Genomic DNA, 16,869 nt, shown 5'->3' on the forward strand with positions numbered 1-16,869 from the left:
CGCCGCCGTCCTGCCGCCGTCGTCCTGCCGCCGCCGTCCTGCCGCCGCCGTCCTGCCGCCGTCGTCCTGCCGCCGTCGTCGTCGTCTTGCCGCACTTTCGCCGTATCTCTGCCACAGTCACAACTACAGTCAATTTATGATTCACTCGATACGTACCGCGTTACTTCGGTACATACAGCTCGCCCGTGCCTTATACGACAGTCTTGAAATATGGGAAACAACGACGACAGTAACTGTTAATTACTTTAACCCGGCTTCAGTACTCGCGAGACTTCTTTCCGCGTTCGTTAATATCGCGATTACAAAGACAAGATGGAGCACAAGATGGCGATCGGACACGGAGTAACGAGACGGACGAGAGATGGCACCACGGCCATGAAATGAGTCGCAAATCGGACGAAGTAACATGTAGGATAGCCTTAAAAATAAACCTATCGCGTCATTGGTACAGGTCGTGTTGTGGGAGTATTTTTCCACCGCGGCAGCTTGTTCCCGAGACAAAACAATCGATCGCGATACAGTGACCTTCCAAAAAATAATCCCAGCTACGTCTTCGATACGCGAATGTATTCGGCACACTGAGCGTGGCGAGTCGTAAAAACCGAATTGAACTTCGAACAAGCATTAATGTCTTACCGCCGCTCGAGCATCTTGCTCCTTCGCGAACTAATCAACGCGTTGTATAAAGAGATGCGACGCATTGTGCAAGCCGTTAGGTTTAGTCGTGGCTTCAGCTCGACGTCTTCATACTCGTCCGACGTAGGAAGCGTCCACGTAATGTCCGTAGAATATTTCCACCGTTGCGAAATACGTCGTTAATTGAGACGGCTGGGTGGTTGCAACAGTCCACTCTGGTCAAGCGCTTCCGCAGTTCTGCCGATTCGGCAACCAGGCTGGCTCAGCCAGGCTGGCCCGCTGCCGTGCCTTGCGATTGGTGGAATGAGGTCACGTGACGTGGCGTGAGGTACGGCTTAGTGGGAGAAACGAGTAAGTGCTTGCTCATCGCCAGTGTTGCGCAGTCGTTTTTCGGTAATCGTGGGTGGAGGTCAAGGCCAACGCGTTCATCAACACGAAGTCTCCTTGCGAATCTCAGTGCTCGTGCAATGCTGAATATGACAATTATCCGAACATCTTGTCTATGAAGTCGCCCCGAGCATCTGAATCGAGTGGTGAGAAGTAATGGGCGACGAGTGACCACCCGCCGACCAACAGGTTACCTCGCGACGACTTTGGTAACGCGCAGGTGCCATTTTGTGTGCTCACGCATCAACGTCCCGGTCATCGTGCACGAAGCAGCTACGCAACAAGTGTCCGTCGCGTTGAGCCAGTTTAATCGAGTCAGAACAAAGGATCGATGCTTCAAGTGCCGAGTATCAGAACTCAGGAGTGTTTGACTGACTGCGAAGTAGTTCGCGAGCCGTACGACATATCGGTACGTAATATCACTGAAACGAGAGTTCGTCGGTCGGGTACTCGTTTCTTCAAGTCTTTCGAGAAGGATCCGCGAATTATGTGCATGGTGACGCTGAGCCGTATGCCATATTGCTAAGCAATATCACCTTAAAAAGAGACTGTCGGTCGGGTACTCGTTTCGTCAAGTCATTCGAGAACGATCCGCGAGTGATGTGTGTGGTGACGGTGATCCAGGACTGCAAAGAGAACCAGCCACCAAGTCCGCAGCGGCCAGCGAGATTAATTACCTGCTGAACTGAGGTCAGCCGCGTTCCTGTGAGCGACGACGCCGGCGTCCAGGAGGCAGCATTCCGGTGAGTTAATTTACTTGTCACACTTGCGATCGTTCGATCACTTTTTTATTGTACGCTTTACTTTGTTTGCGTCGAGGAAAAAAGTAATCCTCGTAGAAGATGAATATTGCGGGAGGGTAAAATATGCGACACTCACAACGCGTGGTCCGAGTTCGATAAAAAATTATTAAGATAGTAATTATTGAATCTAATTAAAAATAATCGTAGCTTATATTCTTCTGTAATTAATTTAATTTTTTATTTTTTTTTTTATCTGCACTTGGTCTCACTAGAAACGGTAACGTTGCACTCGAGCGCAACGATAATTCATTTATTTAATAAAATAATATAAAATTATAAAAGAAATATAAAATTAATTATTTATTCGACTATCGGAGAGGAATTATGTCGTAAAAATGCGGAGAGAATTATGGTAGGCTAGGGAAAAATTAAAATGCGATTTTTGACGAGAGCCAAAAACTTGCTGGCGCACTGAAGTCGCACAGCTTCGCGATACAGTAATTATGCAAAGTATTCGGATGCAATCGCTCGATCGAGATACTCGGTATTACTCCTCTCGTCAGGGCCACCCCGCAGCGGCGGGGAAAACGACGATGCATCCCGGTACGCGAACGTTCACTTTTTCACCGTTCGACCAGCCGTTAATTAACCTACGACCCTTTAATTATTACGTGGGAGGTCGCGGGGAGGGCGGCTCGCGGTAATATCGGGCAGGCACCCGTCTGATACGCTCGAACGAACGAACGAAGAGCCCGTTCGTGCTCACCCGAGAGCCGAAATTGATCAACCGTCTTGGCCGCGATTGTTTCACTTCTCGCGCAAACGAAAGTAAGTTCCAGAATCTCTCGGGGTCGAACAAATGTTGCGCGGGACGTAATAGCGCTCTGATGACTTGATAAGCACTCTGCGTTGCGCAGTCGCCGTTGCAGCGTCGCGAGATTCCTCGAGAGTTAAAAAAAAAACCGGTGGCGCGGGTTCATCTCTTGAACAAGCGAGTCGGCGCACGGCAAAAGCGAGCGGTAGCCGCGACCTGGTAGGCCACCGCACCCACAGCTGGAAATTTGATCGATTCACCGCGCGGATACCAATTATCTACGTCGATAATTAGCGGCGCCGATTGCGTATACGACGTTGCAGGTCGCCGCCGTGATTCGCGAGATTTCCCTCATTCGGTATGTACGCGTTGCACAATCTCTTAACAGGTGTGTATCGATCGCGATTTCGTCGATAGAGATAGAAATTTAAAGGTCGAGTAGGAAAAGAATCTGCGAATGCGAAAAATCGAGACTTAATTACTGTGGAATTAATTCATTCAGTCGTCTTAAAAATTGCAACGATATGAAACTGTATTATTTAATTATTTATTCCTGGGAGTGACTTTCTAATGGTAGAAAGGGCAAGAGTGGGATTAATTAAAAAAGAAGAATAACTGAAATTAATTAATTTTATCTTCAAATTTTTTTTGCATTCGATTATTTAATTTAATATCGCGGGCACTCCTACGCGATACGTCCAACTTTGCCACTGTACGAACGATTATATCGTCAGATTTCCAGAGCGTTTCAACGCGCAATTAATGAAAATTATCCTGAGCTCGCAAATAAACCTCGTAACCGATTACGAAAGCGTTAAAGCCGCTGCTCAAACGGCGCCGCGGACGATTCGTAATTATCGCGAGATACACGCGGGCGGGAATTCTTTCGGAAGATAATTTCGATAATTAAGGACTGCTGACGTATCAACGAATGGCTAGAAACGGGCCAAGTGCAAGCTGCACATAAGTTGAAACTGTACGCGATGCTCGTCAGCTCGTCACGGCTATTCTCTCGCGCCGGAAGATTAAGTCATAAGAGTTAGAGCATAATTACGGGGCTGTTTCGCGCCACTTAATTCCAGGTGTGAAGTGGATCGTCTTCCTCGGTGCAGCTTTTGACTGCAACGTGCAATCTGCGACGCTTCGCTCGAAGCTACGACGATCCCTGATTATTATCCGGCTACCTATCTTTAACTTTATTGATTCTTTTTTTTTCTTTGAGATCTCACTAGAGTTCGACAGGATTTTTTTAAACGCCTCGAATGTATCACTCTGAAATTCTTTGATATATTCATATTTATACTGTTGTAAATGATGTATTAGCGTTTTCTCGAGTAAAGTTTCGCGCGATTGTTCGCCGATCTGAAGGACCCACCTTCGCGCACGCGAATTCGTACCGTTATGGAAGCGAAATCCCGTCCGTGATTTATTGTCGGCGTGCAAAATCGTTCCGGCGGGGTCTCGTCACTTTCGCGAGGTGAAACGGTGCCGGCGCGGCGCAACAAAACAAATTGAAAGGCACGAGCGGCAAATAATAATTAATACTTTCGTCGTCGATCGTTATCAGCCACGCCGTTTCCCGCCTGCGCCGCTGATCGACAGCCGAAGAGTCGGACAGGTCTCGTAGATTCTCCTCGTATAGTGTGAGCCGGTGATTTATCGTGGCCACCACTCGCCATCTATCATGCCCGATAGCGCCGATAACCGAATCCTGTCGGATCTCTAACGCTAGAAAATCATAGGCGTCCTCTTTGCGGGATTCGCCGTGCTTTAGACGTTTCAAGTAGTCCTTTAAGAATTTTCTCTTCTCTCGGATCTCTCGGATTAAGCAGAAGAATATTTTATCTAACTTTTATTCACTGTAAAATACAAAATTATTTTAGTTGTAATAATACTGCATAAAAAAGAAAAGAAATATTGTTTTTTAATTTTTAGAAATATAAATGGTATTTAAAATTTAATAAGAATTTTTTTTTTTATTACATATTAATGTTGTATTAAAAATTAAATTATTTGTGGTGACGTTTAAACTTGTTAACGTATTTTGCTCGCTGCAAAAGAGAAGTTAGACGCCTATGAAGTTCATAACGTTAGCGTGCTCTCATTATTACTCGTAAGGTTAAGGATTTTAGGGCACTTCTTGAACCGTTTGAAAGATACACGCTTGCGATACGTTTCTCATTACTTCCTGTATATTGTGTTTCCACCAAACTGATACTCTTTACCTTTCGGCCGTGCTCGTGGCACACGCGGCGTTGAACATATCCGCGATGATCATCGAATTCAATTAAGCACATTCAGAGCGTGCAATTCTCTCGTGGGAATATTTTCTTTGTCAATAGTATCCATTGAAGTGCTTCAACAGCACGCAACTAGAACAACCAGCCTCGCGTCTTGTGTTTCAAAAGAGAAAAAGATCTGACGGCGTTATAAGATCAGATATGGTCTTTATTAAAGGGGATGCGATAGAAACTGAATGCACTTGCGACATCGTCGACTGCGGGGTTTCAATTTAAAAATGATCTACATTAGAACACTAGCTGTACGAATGAAAAATACCGTGCCGTTCAATAGACCTTAAACAAACATTATCTCTGTATAATCTTGGTGACACGCTTTCACGTTGCCGGTTCTTTTTTTTTATTTTTTCTTTCTTTTCTTTTTTTTTTTTTTTCCACGACTGTCCTGCGAAAACATTGTAACGTGCACGGAACGCGCCTAACGCCAGTGTTAGATGTTATACCGAGCCAGATGTACATGGCGCCAGGGAATTGAACTTTTCCGTGAGCTGCCTTTCGATACGATCGACGACTTTCTCGATCGCACCTGTGGGACTATGACCGATATATCCCTCTCGTAGGTATTGCGGAGAACGTATCGAAATAAATTAATGCGACGTGCGCTTATTCCGACGAATAAATAACGGCCTGACCTGCGAATCATTCCGTGATATTAAAAGTATCGGCGCGAACGTCGCGAACAATGATCTCGTAATCACGCGTTCTTAATTATTATTATTGCATTGTCTCCCCCGGGTACTGTTCTTGGATAATCTTGCAATAATAACGAGGCCGAACAGATATCTCGTAATATTTCAATTACGATCATGAGAATACGCGATTTTCTTATCGCGTAAAGTTTATTATATAAAACCTCTCGTCGTTTTCTAATCTTATTTTAAATAAACTAACCTTTTTATGAAATAATATTTTTTAATTTTTTAATTTTTTTTTATTTAGACGCACAGTGTGTCGTATACGGAATGGTTACGGAATTATTATGACGCATATACGATTAGAAAAATTTTGAGGTGATCAATAGACAATTATAGGTCTCTAACGCGTTTTCAATGAAATTAATGGTTACTCTTTTGGCTCGTCGCCTCCGCAACGAACGTATATCGTAAGCGCGAAAGCCCATGCACCTGCGTGCGTTCTGATGAGAGTGAGAGAGAGAGAGAGAAAGGCAGGAAAGGTCGCATGGCAAAAGTACTCTTCGACTCTTTTCCGGCTCGACCACGAGCGGAATCTATTTAAAATACCATCGACGCACGCTATAACGAAATTTATGCAAACGATCGTATGCAAAGGATAAAGGTGAACCGTGGACTAACAATCGCAGCATTGTGCCGTCTAACTATCGATCGAATACCAATTGATTAACTCTCGTTACTGAAAATATCTTGTAACTTCAATGTTTCTAATCTCTAAAGACAGTTTTTAATCGTAGAATCGCGCATGTGCGTAATTAAGTTACACGTACACAATAACGTATCACTCAAACAATTGCCGGTCTCTTAGCGATTACCTTCGGGCATTTTCATTGTTAAAGAGATTTAATCGAAATACAAATGTCCTTCGTTTACCGTAATTAATCGAGCGAACGTTGTTTTAATTCCATGCGACATTAAATATATTCGGATCTTCGAGGATGCTCGCGTCAAACGTTAATCACGTTGCCGTTCCTTGCTTGATTAAAATGCAGAAGGTTGACCCTTAAAAAGACCGCGTGCCTTTTCGAGCCTGTTAACGGAAGTATCGGGGGGACTCGTTTCGCGGTGTCAATTTTTTTTTTTTTTTTTTCTCGCGACGGCCGCGGACGCGAAAACGAGATTTCGTTCGGGGGCACGTCGTAATGCGGTAGCGCGGCTCATGCCGCGCCGTCGAGCCGTAATTGCGTGTTTGCCGAGCCGTTGTTATTAGTTTTGCGGCGCACCGTTCCCCGTCCACACGCAATCCTCCTTCGGATTCCGGAGGGAGCGAGACCGCGAGATAAGGCCCGATCGGCGAGCGCGCGGTGCGGACAATAAGAAACCCGCGGAGGGTGGAGCTGACGAGAAGAGCGAGAAAGCTACCGAAGCCCGTTAACCGCGCGATGTAACGGCCCCAGAACTTTTTGCCGATCTCGCCCGCAGAAACGATCCGCGACGGCGGCGGCACGTAACGCGTTTCGCATTTAAAAACGATACGTAATGTCCGGTCGCAGCGTAGGAGGATTTCTGGACCGCGCGGGTTGGGAAAGTCGCCGACGCGGAATTGCATCTTGACGAACTCGCGCGGGCCATTCTTTTTCTTTATCCGCCGCAGCTCACAGTCACTTTATTCTGGCTTTACTTTTCGTAGAGATAACGCGTAACGAGTATGAAAGCGACCGATGCGTGAAGAAAGGTAGATAATCTCGCTAATCCAAATTAAGATGATAAATAATACTGTAACGCGTCAAATATCAATTACGTTATCCGCGCAATAGCTGCGATGACTGATTGCTTCCTGATACCGCTCGAGAAAAATTTCATTGTGCCGACGACCCGCCCGAAATAAGAACGAGAAAGAAGACGGGCGTAGAAGGTCCGGCGTTCATTAATAAACGCAACACCTCGTCGGCGCGCGGCCTACGTCTTCATTAACGGCGCGGCCATTACTTTTTCAACGGCGACACGTACGTCGTTAAGAATGATATTTAATTAGGCGTCGAATAATTGGAAATATTCCCCGGCGAACCGTGTGCGCCGCGGGGGCGCGCTTCCCGAACCCCGTCGATGTAATTAAAACTGTGGGATCGTTACGCCTGCATTTTCCCTTTCGCCGGATACGTACACGAGCTGGACACGCGTACGTGTGCGCGCATTGTACGCGAGATTTTTCCGGTGCCTTCGGCGATGACTCTTCCCCGATTTCGCCGCGTGGGAGTCCCGCAGGTGCATCCTTCGACGTCGGAGCGCGATGATTCAGCGCCTAGTCGCCGCGGCGATTCCTCTCTTCTCCTCCGGCCCTCAGCGCGGCAGCGTATCATCGGCCGTGCCGATGATCACGTCGATAGATCACTCGTTGTTCACTCGATGACGTGGCATTTTGTGATTACGCCGTGTATTACTTTATCCCGAAACGGATTGCAGCCTCCCGCTCTTCTCTCCTCTCCTCTTACGCGAGCCGGATCGGATACTCGGCGTTTCGTTTGTGTCCGACGGCTAGCCGGCATACTTACAGTAATAACCACTTACGAAAGATGCATTGTCTGTCTTGTACAGAAGTATCATTAACTAATCATTATAAATGAACGCGAGTTATAAATTTGCGAGGTAAAAACATGGGGAAAAAAAATTCGAATGAATAACTTTCAGGAAATGAATCTAACGCGAAATATACTTGATCGTGATCGTCGTGTCAAACGTTTCCGCGCCAGGTTGTAAAATCAGCTCGGAGCTTTTTCTATTCCCCTCGGGCCCTCCCCCTCCCTTCGTGTCTCGTAAATACGATTTAATTCTTGCCGCCTATTCTCGCACAGCCGCCTTTTAACCAGCATTCTTCCGACTTTAATAATCAGAGGTCTCGGCTCACGCCAAGACTATATAGATTCGAGAGAGATGCGAACGTGAAACCGCGCCCGAGTTATCGGCACATCTGTCCCGTAAATGGCCAGAGATTTATGAGAGGACCAACACGCGCCTGGAATCATTATCTCGACTCGGGGCGAGATATTTTTACGTGCGACCTTGGCAGCTCTTTCTCCACACCCTGTTATTACTTACGCGCGCTTCGAGGCTTCTGACAATTTTGCCCTGCTTTTTTTTAAAGACAGATTAATGAATTAAGAACGTTAACATACATTTTTCGTCCACGCAGAGTAATGATCTAACGCGAATCAATTTAACGCGGCTAGTTTTTAAATTAGGAAGTGTTTAAATTTTTTTTTTAGTAACTCGGGGGAGGTATGATTCCTTTGCTTCAATCGACATGTATATAACTCATCGCGTCGATAGCGTAAAAAATTTTTACCTGCCGTTACAGTTACGTAAGTTCGAACTCGACTTGTCTCATTCGTGACACGCTCGGGGACCGAACAAACAGGGCGCGTACACCGGGGACGTTAACGAGCGATTTGATCGGCGAGCCGGATTATTCCTCTGAACCGACAAGTAGCTTGAGGAGGACCGCCGACGCTCGCGTATCAGGGCACGTATCCGGGTAGACAACCCCTTAGGATGAATAATGGCCGTGGTAACGCGGCATACGATCCCGAACAAAGCGAGGCCAACAAGTGTAACGCGTCGGCTGAATGCTCCGAGAGATCTCCGTGTCCGCTCCCTTCTTCTCCACCTAGCGATCGAGAACGAGACGTAGTGACCGTTGAGGAAAAAAAAAAAAAAAAATAGTCTCGCGAGAGCATCGTATAATAGTCGGTTAATGATCAGCGCTGTATACACACCGCATGAATTGCCATGCGATCGAAAGCGCGAAAGAAGGACTCTCTTTCTATAGAGACCTTGCTCCTTTCTTCTTATTTTTTTTTAATTTCTTTTATTTTATTTTTTTTATTTTATTTTATTTCGCTTCCTCTTCTCTCTTTTAAAAACCGTATGATTTATTAACCCGTGGCGCCGGACAGGTGAACCGTTCCCGTTCGCGGGGCAGTAATGGACCGTTAATGGGTGCTATCGAATGCGAGACTCGGATTACGGCAGCTAATCGTTCGACAAAGAGCGCGGTACATGAAGAGACTCACACGCGCGAATGTGCGATTAGTCCCGCATCGGGGAAACTGATTTCGCGTAGCGCAACTCGAATCAATTTTATTCGGCGATCGTTCGATAGATGCCTAATATCAGTCTAATTTAATTAATCACGTTTTAAAATTAAATTGTCTAAAATTATTTGTTCTCGAGATCAAGTACGGAGTTATGTCGAAATGTCGTAGAAATTAAAATACACGCGGCTGTTACGGTAATAGAGCCGCGCTTGGATATGTCGTTTTAGATCGTAACAGTGACAGCAATAAATGCCGACTGTTCATTGGGCGAACGCGAAAAAAAAAATAATATCGCCGTTCTTCGCTGGCTAGAAGGAGAGCGCTCGTTTCTCGAAGATATTAATCGACGGTTACTGGGCACGACAAATGACTGCGCGAGCGAGGCAATTGATGGCTTTGCTTACAGGTGTGTCTTTAGACGGGATGAAGTTTCGCGAGTGCAATCCGAGCAATCCTTTCCACTTATTACTCGCGTGACTTCTCATAATTTTTTTATAATTTTTTTTTTTATTACACATTGCATTAGTGTCTCGAGTTTAAAGCTGGATCGATTGAAAGCAAGAAGCGGTTAATAAAAATTGAAAATAATTGTTTATCGTCCGATATTATTCTTTCTTTTATCCTCAGAAATAGGAATTAAAATGATATATTCGAGAATACATGGAACGAATTAGACTAAATTGTGTTAAGCAATGAGAGATAGCTTTAATCTCAGTTTTATTATTCCACCCATTCATTCTCGCGTATAGCATGTTAAATAACACGCTATCCATCGTGCGGCAAGCCACTATCGCGATCCCTTTTTCCTCACGTTTACACCGACCGTTAAAATCACGGCGCGATTCAAATCGGTTAGACGGCAGGTTTAGCGACTCATTGTGCTAAACTAATGAGTTAATTACGAGCACGTGCGCACGTGCCCGTTTAATACGGGCGTTCGAGGGTCGGCGGTGCGCCATAATAAAAGATAGTTTTTACCTAGGAAACGTCGCTATTTCGGTCCTGACGCTAGTGCACAGATAATTAGACGACTTTTACGCGAAACTAATCCGTGCAATTTTGCGCGGACTATTACGTGCTAAAGACATTTCGCGAATCATAATGTTAAGGAGATATTTATAAACGAAGCAATGTGTACAAAAAAAAAATTAAAACGTTTACTTTTATGTAAAAATGTCAAAGTAAAATCCCTTTATTTCTGTCTGTCCGTGTACACGTGAAAGCGCGCATAAATATATGCGGGGGACGGCTAACGAGACGTATGGAGTTAATATTATTTCGTTAAATATAGATGTAGTATCTTGGGACAACGATATGATTTGTGCTATTGTAGTTACAAGACATCGAGCTAACTTCGAGCCCGTGGCGAGCGAGATCCGCGAAGCTTTATTTGATAGTTTACATCTAATACGGGCCGTATACTATCTCGCGCAGCGTTTCGAAACGTCGCGACGTCGAAACTCGAGACGCGCGATTTCGCCCGGTGCTTTACGGTACGGGCGCTCCAGAAAACTGTTCCTTGTCGCTGGGAGTAATCCCCTGCCGTAGTAATGCCATAAACATTCGAGATCTCTATTCCATATTGAGTTCCAAGTCGCGATTACGCTGCGTGATTTTGCGACGAGACGCCACGTAACAGTCTGGCACCGCGTTATATGTAACCGGAAACTGCTGTTATCTACACATATATACGGGCAGAAATTTACAGAGGCGCGGATAGAATTTTTCATTTAACCATCAATACCGTCGACATAACAAATTTCAATAAAAATTTTTTTCTATCTATTTCTTGCAATCACAAACTTATTAAGGTATTTTTATTCGAAACTTTTATCGAGAGAAAAAGAGAGAAAGAAAAAAAATACAAGCTAATTTACTTTTTATTTGTCACTTCAATCTTTTAGCTAAAAAATTTTCATCATATCTTAGTAAAATATTTAGCTCGATGTTAAAGTAGATCTGCAATTTTCTGTTTCCTCGACACATTACGCCGTTTAACGATTATAACGCTTTAACTCGCGATAATTTTTGCCTCGGTTACCTTTACGTTATTTAGAGATAATGATCGCAGATATATGTCTTGCCACGTACTTTATGATTCACGCCGGGATGCTTGCCAATCTCTTGCTGTTACAAGCAGATAGAATTTGTTATGAGGGATATATACCGAGAGAGTGATTGACTGCTCGGATATACACGCTGCCCGAAACCACAAGGCGGCGGAATCAATTTGAGGCGTTATAAACAGCCCTCGACCGTCATTAGGATAATTTCTGTCCCAAGGCGTGTAGGTGGCAGATGTACGGGGCAACCGTTACGAAACGCGATTGCGTAAATCGTCGATTAACGATCTCGGAAGGCGCTCGCGTCGACCGATGACTCTTCTCTACGGGAGGAGAGGAGATTAATTTCAGACGATCGTGGCTGCGGGTGATCGAGAGTCCGCGGAAGTCTTTAGTACGGTGTAATAAAGTCGAGAGCGATGACGAAAAATATATTTTGTGGCTGGCTCTATAGAAAATTATCGCGAGAGCCACGGACGCAGTCGGCCCAAGCGTTGCGACGTCGTTTATCGCGTGAGACATTTCGGGTTCGCCTAAGTGCGAGATAAATGCGATCGGCGTAATGGTACTCGTAACAGTTTGTATGTAAAAAGCACACGTGCGACACAAGGTGCTGATTGTTCCACGACCGAGCGTATCTCGCGTTATCGTAAGCAACTGCAAAATTATTCCAGTGAAATCGAAATTTATAACGAGAGCACCGATTTTATTATATAAATAATCGTATATATGGTTAGATTTCTTTGACTATCTGTAATTTGATTACGCGTCACGCGATACTAACACATGATTTTTTTTTTCTTGCGCATATACGTCGATATTCATGTATATAGGCCTTTGACCTTAAAAAAGGACGGGCGAGATCTGAACGAAGTATTACTTCCGGAAGATGTAAAGACGTGCTTTGTCGCGTACAAAGGACGATCGAGCCTGTCGATTATCGATGACGGTTAACGGTATTTCCCTCTGACTGTCGGTACCCCACATAAGGATCCGATCCCAGGAAATAGGGCTCACCCACCATTTATTAATATTTTTTTTTCCCCCCTTCGCGAGAGCTCATCTATTTTCAATCCGACCGAGTTTTGTGCCGAAGGAGGCCGCCCAAAGTGGGATCTTTTTTGCAGGACCGGATGCATCACTGTATTTAGCGGGACTCCTTACGGTGACGAGAAATTTCCGTTTGAAAAGGAAATCGAAAAAGTAGGCCAAGATGCGCTCTAGAATATCGTTGCGCGAGAAAGTCTTGTGATACAGTTAAAAAAAAAATCTTAAGTTCTCTACACGTTGTGCAAAATACTTAACATAAATATTAATAATAAAAAAATCTAATCAAAAATTTCGAAATATAATTTCGAAGGTGTCCTGCAAAAAATTTACCGTAGAATAAAAAAAAACGCGTATTTAATCTGCAAGGTAAAGTAATAAAAAATAAAAAAAAAATAAATAAAAAAACTTGCCGAAAGAACCTTGTTACGTACTTAATGAGCTTTTAAAATATCGAATTGTCTTTTAAATGGGCGAACACGCGAACAAATTGTTATCCGTAGCCCCGTTATCCGAATACACGTACGTTCTCGCAGTGCCTTCGCGCGGAAGAAATCCGCTTGCCTCGTGAAAGCGTTTTGCAAGAGAGCTTTACATGTTGTTACAGGACAATTTGAATGCGTAAACGCCAAATATATAACGCGGCTGCGATCGCCTTAAGTCCCGTTGTTACTGCTGGAACCGGCCGTACAGCGCGTCGCGGATTATTATGCGCGATATACAACGTTATGCACCTTGTGTCGTAGTTTGTATTTGCGAACGACGATGATAACGGTGCCGATAGCGGCGCGTCTTCAGGAACGCTCCGGAGCGAGCTTTCGTTGATTACTCGGTCCACCTCTTCGGCGCTCGCAATCGAAGTACGCGTAATGGTGCGTTTCTCCATTACTTCACATTATTATAAATTTTAATTTTAAATGAAAAACTAATATAAGAATTATTACGAAAAACTATTACGCTTAGTTTCGTGTTTGCGGGGACACGTAAATAAATTTCTCGTCACATTTGCACCGCGTGTAATGTGCAAAGGTATAATTTTATAATTCACGTAATTATTTATTATCTTTATTGCGTTATTGACGAGATAGAATTTTCGCATTTACTTGAATTTAAAACGTCAGTACACCGAAGAGCAGATATGGCATTTTCCGCGGTGACAACGGCTAGCGTACGTAACCCTAGGCGGCAGAAGCAAGGGATGAGAGAACGGGGAGAAAATAATCAGTCATCGGCAATCCGGCCGGCGCGGTATATAATACATGCGGCGCATGTGAAACTCGACGAACACGACGCTAAAGTCGCGTTCGCTAGCTGCCGTCGCCTCAGCAAATGCCATATCTGCTTTTCAGCGTACATCTCCGGCTTTTTACGGCCGCGTCTCAGTTCGCACGTACGTTACTAAATGTCGTGGATTTTCGCGATACAGCGCGGAAACATGTGCGCGTCCGAGAAACTTACGTCGACCCTCGTCTTATCGACGATTTCGCTGGAATTTACTTTAGGTTTATCGGTCGAAGGTGCGCAAGAGGAAGAAGATGCTTCTCGCGGCTGTATCTCAACGACATGTTTATCGGTATTTTAAACACATCGACATGATAATTTCCCTCGAGATAGCGTGGGCGATATGACGCGAGTATATCACGTGGTATAGCAATCAATATCCTTTACTTTATTCTCGGATAAATAAATTTATTTAAATTTTTATTTATTCGAGATTTCAGCTTTGTTTCACTTGCCGCGTGAAGACGTTAAGTCGAGCCTGGCTTCTCTTAGAGATATTAGCTTCTATATAGGAACTTTGTTAGGTATTCATTCGCGGTCTAAGATAAGGTGTCGATTTTTTACGTATTTAGATACACGTGACTAATGATCGAACGGTATTAAACTCACAGTGTACAGAAGAAAACGCGATGAAATCTCGAGAAGGGAAAATGGAATGCCTCGATAGATCACCGGCCAGTTAAAAACAAGTTCAACGGTACGCGGTCTAATCTGAAATCTAAAATGAACGGCGGGAACAGGTCGATTTTTTGTCAAGTCTAACGTGGGCGGATGTATTATAGCGTCCGTGAACTCGAATTTATCACCTCGCGGCGGGAAAGGGCGCGATCGCATTGTAGATCGTAAGGAATTTTCGGGGCAATTATTTATGATTCATGCTCTAATGGCTCCGATGCTTTTTCCCCAGTATTGCGATTTCAAATTATGAACGCGATACGCATGGATATACACGTATATCGCAACGCAAACTTTACTTTTGCCCGCCAGCGAGTTCTGCTTACGCCTTAATCTACGATCTTAAACGAAGTCAATGGTCTACGGTTCGCTCGTTTTTCGTCTATTATAAATATTTTAAGCGATATCACTCGAGGGATACTTTTCTCGCCGTGTAACAAAGTCGATTGTAATTCATATTTTAGTTCAGCTGTCGTATTCCTCGATCTAGAAATTAATTCCTTTATTTTAATTGTCAAGTTAATACGCTTATTTCAATTGTCAAATTTTGCACGAGAAGTTTCTTAACGCGAAATGGGCGCGTACTACGTACACGAGATCGTGAATCAATAAAACTCAGGCTGATCGGCGTATCTCGACCGGTCGAGATCCGATCGGATACCTCCATTGGTTGCCGTGAAATCTCGCGGACCGGACAAGGTTTCCCCCGTGTCCCGAGACAGGTTTCGCGCGGCGTGTGACATGCCGAGCTAATTTATCGCGGCGGTATAATTATCTCGGTGCCTACCGGTCCGCTGGTCCAGCCAATCGAAAGTCACCGTCGCGACTTTCGCTCCTCCCAAATGTCGAGAACAACGCAGAGCCGCGTGACGCGTCGTTCGCTCGTAAATCGCTTGCCAGATACAGCTGACAGAGATCCATTGATGGACAACCGACAAAGCGAAAAAGAGTATTGTTTCGTTTTATTCGGCCCTTGAGCAAAGCCGATTAAAGAAGCGACGTCAGAGTTTTTATTTCGTTCGGCAACATAAAATTGTTCCCGCATTTATGATTGCGATACGACGCGTTAAACAATTTACGACTTATTATACAGGCACAGCCACGATCAAGCTCTATTCCTGAAACATTTTCCATCTCTCCTATTTATTACTACTTTAATGCATAATATATACGCGTGGCGTGTTTTGCGTTTGGTATAATTATTTATTCACGTATTTATATTTGAGAGAAAAAAAAAAAAAGGAAAGAAAAAAAGACTTATTTTAAGACGGGGATAATTTTCATATTTTTCGCCGCGTGCGTGATTATTCAGAGCCCGTCGTGCGACCGCATCGAAACGCATTATAACTCGATTTTAAGAAGTATCGAGCGTTCGCTTATCTTCGTGCGGGGTGATTCAACGCCTGGCTCTGTCGTATTAACATCCAAACGAGTGACTCCGTGTGCGCGATCTCGCGCATTGGCGAGAGAAGATGTCCTCTCTATTCCGGTGTCGTCGCCGATAGCGGATCCAGTATGTAAATACACCCCGCGGAGGCAAACTTCGTGCATACGTGCGGATCTATGCGCACATAGTGCGACACGTGGGCGGCCGGCAAGCGTGCGAGTCGGCTGAATGAACTTCTTGCGCCACGCTCGCGGAGTGAATGGATCCACGCGCGTTTAACGACAACTCGTTTCACTCGGAGGGACCGGAAGTCTTCCGTCTCCTCGTAACCGTACAGGTGTGGCCGGAGTTCGCGGAGGATGCAATGGAACGCGCGCTATGAGAAACTCGGCCCGGCGATCTAAGCACGGACAGAAATCAATACGCATTTCTATGAACTGCACTTTTGTAACAGTATCGCGAGAATTCTCTCTCTCTCTCTCTCTCTTTCTTTTTCCCTTCTCGTAAAAATACCCGAAAATAATTAACCGGCGTGAATAGTAATTAAAACTGCTTGGAGAATACCGTAACGTGATATTTAATCGTTTAGAGAAGACGTTTGATAATAAAATTGCTGTTATTTACTGAAGGTAGCCGAGAAAACGATGCTGCATCGACATAAGTTATCAAAAACTAACATTACCGCGGCGATATAAATGTTGCGTGGAAATGATTACCTGATAAAACGCGTTATTTACATTTCGATTTCTTTACGACCCTAAGCAACGATCTGCCGCGCGTAAATCGATAAATCTAATCGGTCCCGACGAA

The 16,869-nt window shown here is 44.6% G+C and overlaps 1 protein-coding gene across 1 annotated transcript in view; it reads left to right on the forward strand.

Annotated features, from left to right (window-relative positions):
* Nucleotides 1–1,068: 1,068 nt before the first annotated feature.
* Nucleotides 1,069–16,869, forward strand: part of Smc5 (structural maintenance of chromosomes 5) — a 79,712-nt gene continuing 63,911 nt past the window's right edge. Inside the window, exon 1 of the mRNA XM_070668252.1 lies at nt 1,069–1,766. The gene's annotated coding sequence lies outside the window, so the exon portion shown is untranslated. The remainder of the gene's footprint in view (nt 1,767–16,869) is intronic.

This window comes from Cardiocondyla obscurior, linkage group LG17 (genome assembly GCF_019399895.1).
Source record: "Cardiocondyla obscurior isolate alpha-2009 linkage group LG17, Cobs3.1, whole genome shotgun sequence".
Classification (NCBI taxonomy): domain Eukaryota; kingdom Metazoa; phylum Arthropoda; class Insecta; order Hymenoptera; family Formicidae; genus Cardiocondyla; species Cardiocondyla obscurior.